The 14,289-nt window shown below is 32.1% G+C and overlaps 1 pseudogene; it reads right to left on the bottom strand.

Annotated features, from left to right (window-relative positions):
* Positions 1 to 430: 430 nt before the first annotated feature.
* On the bottom strand, positions 431 to 557 carry LOC145260104 (U2 spliceosomal RNA; annotated as a pseudogene).
* Between the last annotated feature and the right edge of the window lie 13,732 nt (positions 558 to 14,289).

The raw sequence follows: 14,289 nt of genomic DNA, 5'->3' as shown, positions 1-14,289 counted from the left end.
CTCATAAATCTCATATACTTTTTATCACCACTTTGCAAATTAAATGAAATACAGGGGGATATAGGAACAATAGAAACATTTCAAAGGCAAAAGGAGAAGGGTAGTGAGAAGGACGAGAATTTGAGCAGAGCTTATTTAATAACAGAACAAGGCCGATAGCCATTAGTCGCGTGCTCTCGTGTAATGAATGAATGCGTGAATGTAGGATTCACATGAAATTATTTAAGATAAACTAAAATGACCGAAAAATGGGCTGAAATGACTTAAATAAATAAAAAGTAAATGACTTAGAATGACTTTAATGAACTTAAGGATGAATTGAATGACCTTAAGAATGACTTGAATGCTTAAAAAATAACTGGAATCCTTCAAAAACAACTTGAATGATCTGGAGAATGACTTGAATGGCTTTGAGACTGACTGGTTGTAAAGTGGGTTATCATTTTACATTAAATTAATACAGAAAAGTGATCCCCTACTTTATATCACAATAAGTACAGCATGTAGCAAGAACAGATACTACACTTTTATCTTAGCCAAAAGGCCAAGAAAAGCGTATTTATTTGATCGCCCACGGAGCAAAGTAGGCACAAGGCCGATTTTTAATGTGAGGAGTGAAGGGGGAATGGAGACCAACTCCCCGGGGAGTAGGGGAGTTGGATAGTGACAATTGGTATGAAGGGTTGCCCCTAGATTGACCAAGGTCTTATCTGTGGGGTCGCCCCCATATAGGGTCTCGCTTGCAATATCTGCCGGAACAGATTGTATTTATTTGCTTCCCCACTGAGCAAATTAGGGACAAGGCCGTTTTTTAATGTGGAGAGAGAGGGAGGGGGGAGGGAAAAGGGGACCAGCAACCGATGGGTGGGAAATGGGAGCTGGATAGTGACAATTGGCATGAAGGTTTGCCCCTACATTAACCAAAGTCTGATATGTGGGGGTAACCCCACATACGGTCTTTGCTTGCAGTATCTTCCGAACAGATACTGCACTTTGATCTTGGCCAAAAAGCCAAGAAGTATTTATTTGCTCCCCCACCGAGCAAATTAGGCACAAGGCTGATTTTTAAAGTGAGGAGTGAAGGTGAAATGGGGACCAGCCCCCCGGGGAGTAGGGGAGCTGGATAGTGACAATTGGTATGAAGGGTTGCCCCTACATTGACCAAGGTCTTATATGTGGGGTCGCCCCCACATATGGTCTTTGCTTGCAGTATCTGCCGGAACAGATACTACACTTTGAGGTATTTATTTGCTCCCCCACTGAACAAATTAGGCACAAGGCCGATTTTTAAAGTGAGGAGTGAAGGGGAAATGGGGACCAACTCCCCGGGGAGTAGGGGAGCTGGATAGTGACAATTGGTATGTAGGGTTGCCCCTACATTGACCAAGGTCTTATATGTGGGATTTCTCCCACATATGGTCTTTGCTTGCAGTAACTGCCGGAACAGATTGTATTTATTTGCTTCCCCACTGAGCAAATTAGGCACAAGGCCGTTTTTTAATGTGGAGAGAGAGTGAGGGGGGAGGGAAAAGGGGACCAGCTCCCGAGAGGTGGGAAATGGGAGCTGGATAGTAACTGTTGGTATGAAGAGTTGCCCCTACATTGACCAAGGTCTTATATGTGGGATTTCTCCCACATATGGTCTTTGCTTGCAGTATCTGTCGGAACAGATGGTATTGATTTGCTCCCCCACTGAGCAAATTAGGCACAAGGCCGATTTTTAATGTGAGGAGTGAAGGGGAAATGGGGACCAACTCCCCGGCGAGTCTGGAAGTTGGATAGTGACAGTTGGTATGAAGGGTTGCCCCTACATTGACCAAGGTCTTATACGTGGGGTCGCCCCCACATATGGTCTTTCCTTGCAGTATCTGTCGGAACAGATGGTATTTATTTGCTCCCCCACCGAGCAAATTAGGCACAAGGCCAATTTTTAATGTGAGGAGTGAAGGGAGGGGGAAGGGAAAAGGGGACTAGCTCCCGAGAGGTGGGAAATGGGAGCTGGTTAAAGGTCAGGCATGTGGGGTTGCCCCCACATCTGGTCTTTGCTAGTCATAGCTAGTCATAGCTGCAGTATCTGTCGGAACAGATGGTATTTATTTGCTCCCCCACTGAGCAAATTAGGCACAAGGCCGTTTTTAATGTGAGGTAAAAACCAGCTCCCCTAAAAGTAGGCAAAAAGGGGGCACTCTGGTTACCAAAAATAATAATTGTCCCAGTATAGAGGGTTTCCCCTCCATTGACTGGTACAAATTATCTTAAGTGCAGCATCTGTCGGAACAGATGGTATTTATTTGCTCCCCCACCGAGCAAATTAGGCACAAGGCCAATTTTTAATGTGAGGAGTGAAGGGAGGGGAAGGGAAAAAGGGGACCAGCTCCCGAGAGGTGGGAAATGGGAGCTGGTTAATGGTCAGACATGTGGGGTTGCCCCCACATCTGGTCTTTGCTAGTCAGAGCTAGTCATAGCTTGCAGTATCTGTCGGAACAGATGGTATTTATTTGCTCCCCCACCGAGCAAATTAGGCACAAGGCCAATTTTTAATGTGAGGAGTGAAGGGAGGGGGAAGGGGAAAAAGGGGACCAGCTCCCGAAAGGTGGGAAATGGGAGCTGGTTAAAGGTCAGGCATGTGGGGTTGCCCCCACATCTGGTCTTTGCTAGTCATAGCTAGTCATAGCTAGTCATAGCTTGCAGCATCTGTCGGAACAGATGGTGTTTATTTGCTCCCCCACCGAGCAAATTAGGCACAAGGCCGATTTTTAATGTGAGGAGTGAAGGGAGGGGGAAGGGAAAAAGGGGACCAGCTCCCGAGAGGTGGGAAATGGGCGCTGGTTAATGGTCAGGCATGTGGGGTTGCCCCCACATCTGGTCTTTGCTAGTCATAGCTAGTCGTAGCTTGCAGCATCTGTCGGAACAGATACTACACTTTGATCTTGTTTATATATTTTATTGAGAAAGAAAAAATTGAACATAAAAAACGTACAAAAAATTCAATTCAACAAAATTAGGCACAAGGCCCTACAAGAAATTGGGAGGGGGAGGGTACAGGGTCTTTTTGACTATGTAACAGATGAGACTTTGAAGTCTTACTCTTGACTGGCAACATTTACCAAAATACCTCAATCACTCTGTGGATCCTAATCTAACTAATAACCCCAGCGTTCAATGTAAAATTTAACTATGTACAATTTGTATATTCATTTCTGTGTGTTGTGTGTGCATTTTTTTTTTTTTTTTTTGTGTGTGTATGTGTGAGAAAATAAAGTTCGATTTCATTACTACACTTTGATCTTGACCCGAAGGCCAAGAACAGTTTAAAAAGCTAAGAACAGCATCTATCAACAACAGACCTTTGATCTTAACCAAAAAGACCAAGCACAAAAGTGTTATGGACAGACCGACTGACAGACCGACGGACCGACGGAGTGACTTATAGAGTCGCTTGCACGCGACTAAAATTGTTGATGTTGAAAATTCAAAATATATTAATTTTCAAATGGTAATTTTGGCCCGTTCTCTTACTTATGACGACATATTTTTAAATGCACAAAAAAGAAATTAATTGATACTTTTCTACTTGCAGTTAAAGTTCCATCCAAATATCTGACATGTTGTTCTACATAAGCAATATTTATAATCAAATATTTCCAATTAATAAAAATACAAGTTTTTCTTTTATTGAGAGTCAAATTCACGTAAAAAAGACACAAGACAAATTCACAAATCTTATATACTCTTTTTTACCACTTTGCAAAAGTAAGGAGGGGAAGACGAAGATAAGAGAGAGAGAGAGAGGGGGGAATGAGAGCATTATGCAGAACAAAATTGTTGATTTTTTATACATTAATTTAATTTCATGTTCTTTCATATAAAAAACATGATATATTCTGTTAAAAGGAATTGTTCAACAGAATATTCATTACTTATAGGATGAAAAACAGTTTCTCTATATTCCTTTCTGCTTCTGCTCACGTATAATTGTATAATGTTTAAGTTACAATGTTTGTTAAGTATATTTTAATACTTTACAACGTCATGTGAAGGATATTCATAAACCTTCGTAAAATTATTTCAGACCTAATAAATATTAGAACGTAGTATAAGCAGGATTTAATCAGGAAAACAGTTTGAAATCACTTTCAGTTGCGGCGCTAAACAGCAAACATTTGGCAATTTTTCTCAAGCAATTTTGCGTCATGATAAAAGCCTTTTACCAGATGGAAATGAAACCATTAAAGTAACAGTGACTACATTAACGAATCAATAAATATGATTTTATTTTTATTATTGAATGTGAAATAACGGGCATCGTATGCGTCACAACTAAACTACAATTTCTCGCCACTGGATTGAACTATTTAATAAAAAAGATACCAGTTGCCACTTAGCATACGTTATAAATCTTCGTGAAATAATTGAGGCATATCGGTACTGCATGTCAACATTATTGTATCCCTTGATTTCTAGCATGGATGCTAACGTTAAGCAGTCCAGATATACTTAATTTCCATTATACGTCTAAATATTTTTTACGGATGGCTATATCTATATAATAAACTAAAGTCAGTTTTACTTATGAACAAGTAAAAAAGAAACATCGTATTTTAATTAGTTCTTTAACCTATTTAAGCAAATGCTGGATGCGTGTTTCGAAAAAAAATACAAGTTTATTTTAAATAATATCGCCTGTTATAGCTACAGGGAACTGACACTGGCTCAGTGGTTAACGATACGAAGTGCCAGGTTCGAATCCAGTTCGTTAAAAAGTTTCAATTAAGGCACTTGGCAAGCTTTAATCTAAGTATCCGATAATATTATAGAAAATATTTTTAATAGAACGATAACGAGGAAACGAATGTCCACCATCAAGAATGGTGCTCAACAATAACGACAAGTTGGATGGTTGTTTTTGTTTTACGACATATCAACCCTTTTCAGGTTATTTAATGCCGAATCCAGTGATTTTGAAGAACACTTTTTTAATAGAGTGTAATTGTTGTTTTTCTTTTAAGTCGGTTTTTATTTAACGCATAATTGGGACCCTAACAGGTACTACCCGCAGGTCAGAGTGGACCTGGGAGCAATGTCAATTAGAGGGTGGCCTCACACTCCCCAAAGCCCACAAACTGTCGCCTCACCATATCCAGGACCAACACCGACAGGGAAGTGTCATCCAGGTACTATTTTTAATAAGCTCGTTGTTTTATAAGCAAAGAAAAATTCTATATGACGAGTTTGCAATCAGGTCGAGACAACAAGGGGCACATAAAGTGCACCCTGACACTGACCGCCATCAGCTCGTCTACGTGGTAAGGACAGGATCGATACGCGATGGCACCGCGGACTTCGAGAGAAATGGGGAAGAAGATGAGGAACCAAGGTGAGGAATAGGAAGAGAGCTATGCCAACCTACCTTCTTTGGTGAACACTGTCGCTGGTATTTCCACCATTGACTGGACCTCACAAATTATGGCATACATAACCAACAACCCCGAATGTAGGACATGACAGAACCTGGTACTCGCCGCCGACGACAACCATATTTTCACTTTTTGTTTTATTTTTATTATAATTTGTTTTTGCTGATGATGGAGCATTCTATCAGATGCATGAAATTAACCAACTATTTTACGTCAGTCCGACCAGGAGATCTTTTTGAGATTCTAATCGTTATTTTGAGTGTGGTTGTTTGGCATTTTCTTGCACTTGGTAACCCTGGTATATTCGCCAGGTATTTTATAAATTAATTTGGATTTTCGTGTCTCATTAAATATTCTCTTGAATTTTTAAAATATAAACTTCTTAGTCTTCCCCTATTTATATACCTATACCAATAAATATCATCGAAATCTACTACTAATCAAATATCCGCTCAGATACCGAAATAAACCCAATCTTATAAAATATAGCTAATAATAAACATTTTATTCGTTTTTAAATTCTTACGTTTTATTACTTTAAAAAATCTTTCTACAAAAAAACTAAGGAACATGTTTAAAAGTATAATTTTTTCAGCAAGTTTCCAGTCGCTGTTTGGAGCTAATTTAGTATTTGTTGATACGATGTGCCTTCAATAAGTTGCAACACATTTTTTTTGTACAGGTATTAAATATTGTCATAGGTACTTGGAAAGTCAGTATGTTATTGCTATTCATCTTACGAAATGACAGACCAATTTTTGTGATGGCTGGTTCAAATTAACAGCTACAGCAGGAATTGGAATACACCCTACCAAAGCTTAATTGCCTCAGCTGGGAAATTTCTAAAATGCAATCTGGACGTGAGAACACTTTTGAAGAACGATATGCAGTAAACTTGTTTTAAACTTCGTAAAAATGCACAGAAACGTATGGAACGCTTCGGACTGCTTCTGTACCATCTTGCATGAATCGAGCATCAGTTTTTGAGTGACATGAAAGATTTAAAGATGGCAAGGAGATTGTAAGGGATGATGCGAGATGTTGGACAAGTAAGTAAATCAGAACACTAGAGTTGTTTGGTCAAATAAAGGGTTTCATGTATAAGGACGGTCGTGTGTCTATATAGAAAATAAGCGCACAGTTTGCTGCCAGTGTGGGAATTGTACACAATTATATGCGAGAAACGTAAGATGTGGAATATTTGCGCGGAGTTTGTACCAAGGGTGCAGTTCACAATTTCATCCATTGTCAAAGACTATTTAACCAAGATGGGCACCAAGACCGTTCCTCATCCTCCTTATAATCCAGACCTTGTTCCTTGTGACTTTTTGTCATTCCCTAAGCTCAAGAAAAACCTTAGTGGCTGTCTTCATGGGACAATTGAGTGTGGTACTATCGCTCTCCGGGAGGGTTACTTGGTTGAGGAACGTCTTGGGAATGCAACCAGCTCCACGGGGAATAAACGATATTCAAAGATATCTAACACGATAGATACATGCTGGAAACACAACGAAAACGGGTCGATACGTCGTCGGCTATAACCGTCTTGCATGGGTCGCATTATATGTGGTCGTTGCAGGCATATTCACATCGTCGGCATTAATGGTATGCTGAAATCGAATACTTTTATAAAATAGCAGCAAATACATTTTTATAAAAAAATATATAATTTATTTAAATACGAGGCATATGTTTATAAAACCAGAAAGAGGACGAGAGAGAGAGAGAGAGAGAGAGAGAGAGAGAGAGAGAGAGAGAGAGAAATATGCGTTTCATATAATGCTTCATTTTTCAACTTCAGATATCCGCGTGTTAGTCTGACCTTTCTGGAATGATTTTTACACTGCTAAAAGTTTCAACACACTTGTCATTCAAACCCAAAAGACATGCTCTAACGTTCCCAAACCCACAAAACACCTGCATATAACGTTTTTAACTTCATCACAAAGTCAGGCACAAGGTTAGAAGCTAGATATAGGGGTTAATAATGTAGCAACTCCCAGCTCCCTTAAAAAGGGGCTAACCATTGTGCCACATGAGGAGCATAGAGAGGCTATGACGAAGCTCACAGAAGAGGACTTACATGGAGTCTTCCAGAATTTGAAAAAGTGCAAACCGTGCATTGCAGCCAGAGGAGATTACTTCAAAAGGGACTAAACTTTCATGTATATATTTTATTATTTGCTCCAATCTTTAATAAATATTTTTGCCTTTTTATAATGATTCGTTTCAATACACCTTTTTTCTTTTTTTACATATGCTTTTTTTCTTTTTTTACATATGCTTTTTTACATATGCTTTTTTTTCTTTTTTTACATATGCTTTTTTACATATGTTTTTTTACATATGCTTTTTTACATATGTTTTTTTACATATGTCTTTTTTACATATGCTTTTTTACATATGCTTTTTTACATATGCTTTTTTACATATGTCTTTTTTACATATGCTTTTTTACATATGCTTTTTTACATATGTTTTTTTACATATGTTTTTTTACATATGCTTTTTACATATGCTTTTTTACATATGCTTTTTTACATATGTTTTTTTACATATGCTTTTTTACATATGCTTTTTTACATATGTTTTTTTTACATATGCTTTTTTACATATGTTTTTTTACATATGTTTTTTTTCTTTTTTACATATGCTTTTTTACATATGTTTTTTTACATATGCTTTTTTACATATGCTTTTTTACATATGTTTTTTTACATATGCTTTTTTACATATGTTTGTTTTTCTTTTCTACATATGCTTTTTTACATATGCTTTTTTACATATGCTTTTTTACATATGTTTTTTTACATTTGTTTGTTTTTCTTTTTTACATATGCTTTTTTACATATGCTTTTTTACATATGCTTTTTTACATATGTTTTTTTACATGTGTTTGTTTTTCTTTTTTACATATGCTTTTTTACATATGCTTTTTTACATATGCTTTTTTACATATGTTTTTTTTACATATGCTTTTTTACATATGTTTGTTTTTCTTTTTTACAAATGCTTTTTTACATGTGCTTTTTTACATATGCTTTTTTACATATGCTTTTTTACATATGCTTTTTTACATATGTTTTTTTTTCTTTTTTACATATGCTTTTTTACATATGCTTTTTTACATATGCTTTTTTACATATGCTTTTTACATTTGTTTGTTTTTCTTTTTTACATATGCTTTTTTACATATACTTTTTTACATATGCTTTTTTGCATATGTTTTTTTACATATGCTTTTTTACATATGCTTTAAAAAGCATATGTAAAAAAACATATGTAAAAAAGCATATGTAAAAAAGAAAAAAACATATGTAAAAAAGCATATGTAAAAAAGCATATGTAAAAAAGCATATGTAAAAAAGCATATGTAAAAAAAACATATGTAAAAAAGCATATGTAAAAAAGAAAAAAAACATATGTAAAAAAGCATATGTAAAAAAGCATATGTAAAAAATATATGTAAAAAAGCATATGTAAAAAAGCATATGTAAAAAAGCATATGTAAAAAAGAAAAACAAACATATGTAAAAAAGCATATGTAAAAAAGCATATGTAAAAAAAAACATATGTAAAAAAGCATATGTAAAAAAGCATATGTAAAAAAGAAAAAAAAACATATGTAAAAAAGCATATGTAAAAAAACATATGTAAAAAAGTATATGTAAAAAAGCATATGTAAAAAAAACATATGTAAAAAAGCATATGTAAAAAAGAAAAAAAGCATATGTAAAAAACATATGTAAAAAAGCATATGTAAAAAAGCATATGTAAAAAAGAAAAACAAACACATGTAAAAAAGCGTTTGTAAAAAAAACATATGTAAAAAAAACATATGTAAAAAAACATATGTAAAAAAGCATATGTAAAAAAGCATATGTAAAAAAGAAAAACAAACATATGTAAAAAAGCATATGTAAAAACATATGTAAAAAAACATATGTAAAAAAGCATATGTAAAAAAGCATATGTAAAAAAGAAAAACAAACATATGTAAAAAAGCATATGTAAAAAAAACATATGTAAAAAAGCATATGTAAAAAAGCATATGTAAAAAAACATATTTAAAAAAGCATATGTAAAAAAGAAAAAAAGCATATGTAAAAAAACATATGTAAAAAAGCATATGTAAAAAAGAAAAAAACATATGTAAAAAAGCATATGTAAAAAAGCATATGTAAAAAGCATATGTAAAAAAGCATATGTAAAAAAGCATATGTAAAAAAAAACATATGTAAAAAAGAAAAACAAACATATGTAAAAAAGCATATGTAAAAAAGCATATGTAAAAAAAACATATGTAAAAAAGCATATGTAAAAAAGCATATGTAAAAAAGAAAAAAAAACATATGTAAAAAAGCATATGTAAAAAAGCATATGTAAAAAAGCATATGTAAAAAAGCATATGTACAAAAGAAAAATACCATATGTAAAAAAGCATATGTAAAAAAGCATATTACATATGCTTTTTTAAATATGTTTTTTTACATATGTTTTTTTTACATATGCTTTTTTACATATGTTTGTTTTTCTTTTTTACATATGCTTTTTTACATATGCTTTTTTACATATGTTTTTTTACATATGTTTTTTACATATGCTTTTTTACATATGTTTGTTTTTCTTTTTTACATATGCTTTTTTACATATGCTTTTTTACATATGTTTTTTACATATGTTTTTTTACATATGTTTTTTTTACAAACGCTTTTTCACATGTGTTTGTTTTTCTTTTTTACATATGCTTTTTTACATATGTTTTTTTACATATGTTTTTTTACATATGCTTTTTTTCTTTTTTACATATGCTTTTTTACATATGTTTTTTTTACATATGCTTTTTTACATATGCTGTTTTACATATGTTTTTTACATATGCTTTTTTACATATGTTTTTTTACATATGTCTTTTTTACATATGCTTTTTTACATATGCTTTTTTACATATGCTTTTTTACATATGTCTTTTTTACATATGCTTTTTTACATATGCTTTTTTACATATGTTTTTTACATATGCTTTTTTACATATGCTTTTTTACATATGCTTTTTACACATGTTTTTTTTCTTTTTTTACATATGTTTTTTTTACATATGTTTTTTCTTTTTTTACATATGTTTTTTTTTACATATGTTTTTTTTTCTTTTTTACATATGCTTTTTTACATATGCTTTTTTACATATGTTTGTTTTTCTTTTTTACATATGCTTTTTTTACATATGTTTTTTTACATATGATTTTTTACATATGCTTTTTTACATATTTTTTTTTTTTTTTACATATGCTTTTTTACATATGCTTTTTTACATATACTTGTTTAATTATGTTTTTTTTCTTTTTTTACATATGCTTTTTTCTTTTTTTATATATGTTTTTTTTACATATGTTTTTTTCTTTTTTTAGATATGTTTTTTTCTTTTTTTACATATGTTTTTTTCTTTTTTACATATGTTTTTTTTCTTTTCTTACATATGTTTTTTTTTACATATGTTTTTTTCTTTTTTTACATATGTTTTTTTTTACATATGTTTGTTTTTCTTTATTTACATATGTTATTTTCTTTTTTTACATATGTTTTTTTTTACATATGTTTTTTTCTTTTTTTACATATGTTTTTTTCTTTTTTTACATATGTTTTTTTTTTTACATATGTTTTTTTTTTACATATGTTTTTTTCTTTTTTTACATATGTTTTTTTCTGTTTTTACATATGTTTTTTTTTTACATATGTTTTTTTCTTTTTTTACATATGTTTTTTTCTTTTATTACATATGTTTTTTTCTTTTTTTCCATATGTTTTTTTCTTTTTTTACATATGCTTTTTTTTTACATATGTTTTTTTTTACATATGTTTTTTTTTACATATGTTTTTTCTTTTTTTACATATGTTGTTTTTTTTACATATGTTTTTTTCTTTTTTTACATATGTTTTTTTCTTTTTTTACATATGTTTTTTTTTACATATGTGTTTTTCTTTTTTTACATATGTTTTTTTTTACATATGTTTTTTTTTACATATGTTTTTTCTTTTTTTACATATGTTTTTTTTACATATGTTGTTTTCTTTTTTTACATATGTTTTTTTCTTTTTTTACATATGTTTTTTTCTTTTTTTACATATGTTTTTTTTCTTTTTTACATATGTTTTTTTTCTTTTTTTACATATGCTTTTTTCTTTTTTTACATATGCTTTTTTCTTTTTTTACATATGTTTTTTTCTTTTTTTACATATGTTTTTTTCTTTTTTTACATATGTTTTTTTCTTTTTTTACATATGCTTTTTTCTTTTTTTACATATGCTTTTTTCTTTTTTTACATATGTTTTTTTTCTTTTTTTACATATGTTTTTTTTCTTTTTTTACATATGTTTTTTTTCTTTTTTTACATATGTTTTTTTCTTTTTTTACATATGCTTTTTTCTTTTTTTACATATGCTTTTTTCTTTTTTTACATATGTTTTTTTTTTACATATGTTTTTTTCTTTTTTTACATATGCTTTTTTCTTTTTTTACATATGTTTTTTTCTTTTTTTACATATGTTTTTTCTTTTTTTACATATGCTTTTTTCTTTTTTTACATATGCTTTTTTCTTTTTTACATATGTTTTTTTTTCTTTTTTTACATATGTTTTTTTTTTACATATGTTTTTTTTTCTTTTTTTACATATGCTTTTTTCTTTTTTTACATGTGTTTTTTTCTTTTTTACATATGCTTTTTGCACGAAAAAAAATTAAAATAAAATAAAATAAACACAAAAAAACGGATTTACCATTACATCGTGGTGTGTCAATTTGCACCGAACAATTAAAAAACCAAACGAATTTTCCTATCGATTTAATTTAATTTATTTTAGTATTGCAATTTGGTGAAATTCATTTTCTGAGTAATATCACACTGTGAGTAAATGTTAGTTCCGAAGCAAATAAAATCTTACACATGATTCAAAGCGATTACAAAGCATAATTGTACAGATTAAACAAGCTACGCGAAAGATCTTTGATTATACCTTGTTGTTATAGTTTGAAAACTATGCAAACGCTATTTCATATAAAATGCCTTATCATTTTTTATAGTATATGACATAGACACGATCACACAAATGTAATGCTGCTGTCATAAAAAAAAACAAAGAAAAAATAAATTAAAATTCGGGACGGCATTTTTCTTATTTAACAAAAGCATTTATTCCCGTTACTCGATACTAGATACTACTTATAGAGTCTCTCGCTGCCACATGTCCATCTAGCCTGTACGCGTTTCTCCTTCCGCAGACTGCATGCCAGCCCATTCTCTTCTTCGAGTTTACACGTCTATTTTTTCGACGCGCACTTCTCTTCTCTCTCCAGAACCTGGTGCCATTTTTCTTTTTTGTTTGTCTCGCCAACTCTACCTCATTTGCATATGCGCGTTTTTCGGCTACCGCTGCTAATCTCTTCGCAAGCCAGCCACCCTTCGCTGCTGCTGATATTTTCCCACACCTCCCTATGCAGTATGTTACCCTGTTTCGTTGTATCACAACTCATCAGTGCCGCTAGACTAGTATCTCTCCCAAGCCAAGGATTAAACCTAGAACCATCGTGTTGACAGTCGGCGGTTCTCCCACTCGAACCATGGAATTGACGCCCGTAAACAACTCGACGGAATGTCTATTTAAATAGACACCCACCACCACTTTTATAGTACTCAAACCGCCTGTTTGTAAAAAACAAACAACGAGCTTCGCATTTTTAGCCAATTAAGTAGCGGGTGAGATTATTTATGACAGTGCTCTACCCAAAGGGGGGACTTAAAATATATTTTTAGTCATCGACATACCATCCTGTTTCGTTGTATCACAACTCATCAGTGCCGCTAGACTAGCATATCTCCCAAGCCAAGGATTGAACCTAGAACCGTCGTGTTGACAGTCGGCAATTCTCTCACTCGACCATTGAATTGACGCCCGTAAATAACTCGTCGGAATGTCTATTTAAATAAATAAATAAATAAATACTAAGTAAATAAGGTAAAGTTAGGACAAATAGACAATAATAGATAAATAAAAATAATATATAAAATAATGAAGAAATAAAAACATATAAAAAATAAAAATTGTTAAAATATAAAATTTTAAAATAAAAAAAAAGTAAGCAGATGGTTGTGGTTATATTGCGAGGTTAGACAGATGCATCGCTAAGTTCACTTATATACAGGGTGGGCCCCTTACCTGGTGCATTGAGTATATATATACATATATATATATATATATATATATATATATATATATATATATAGTTAGCACATGGCCGCACCGGTTCTCCTTAGATCACCAAAGTTAAGCAACGTTGAGCCTGGTCGATAGCACATGGCCGATAATTTTGGGAATACCAGTTGCTGTATGTATCAAGTGCGTCGACACCTCTCTGCAAGAACTGCAAAGGCAGAGCGTCGTCATCTCTAACCCGGATATACATGCGATCGGGATTGCCTTTGAATTTTATACCCCCTTGACAGTTCCTCCTTCAGGGGAAGCCACTTTTGTATAAAAATAAATCTTGAAGTAATTGAATTTGCGCTGTGAAGATTCAGAAATATATTAGATTTACAGAATGCTGGCATTTGAAACAATAATTACCGCTGCATCATCATATTTGGATTGAAGCATATCATTCTATAAAACATGATATGTAAATATGCATGACGTGGATGGAGGCAGAATGATGAAAAACATTTAATGTTATTCATTGCCTTAGAAGAAACAATTTCTCAACCTCTTCGATTATAAAATTTCCGCATATTTTGATTATGAATGTATGTAATATTATTTGAGAGATCCTACGAATCAGACCTTAACAAACTACACTTACAGCAAAAAGATTCAGCTTGCC

Source organism: Euprymna scolopes, chromosome 35 (assembly GCF_053919585.1).
Source record: "Euprymna scolopes isolate OS-2025 chromosome 35, ASM5391958v1, whole genome shotgun sequence".
NCBI lineage: Eukaryota > Metazoa > Mollusca > Cephalopoda > Sepiida > Sepiolidae > Euprymna > Euprymna scolopes.
The sequence above is the reverse complement of the archived record's forward strand: the minus strand, read 5'-3'. Positions and strand labels throughout refer to the sequence as shown.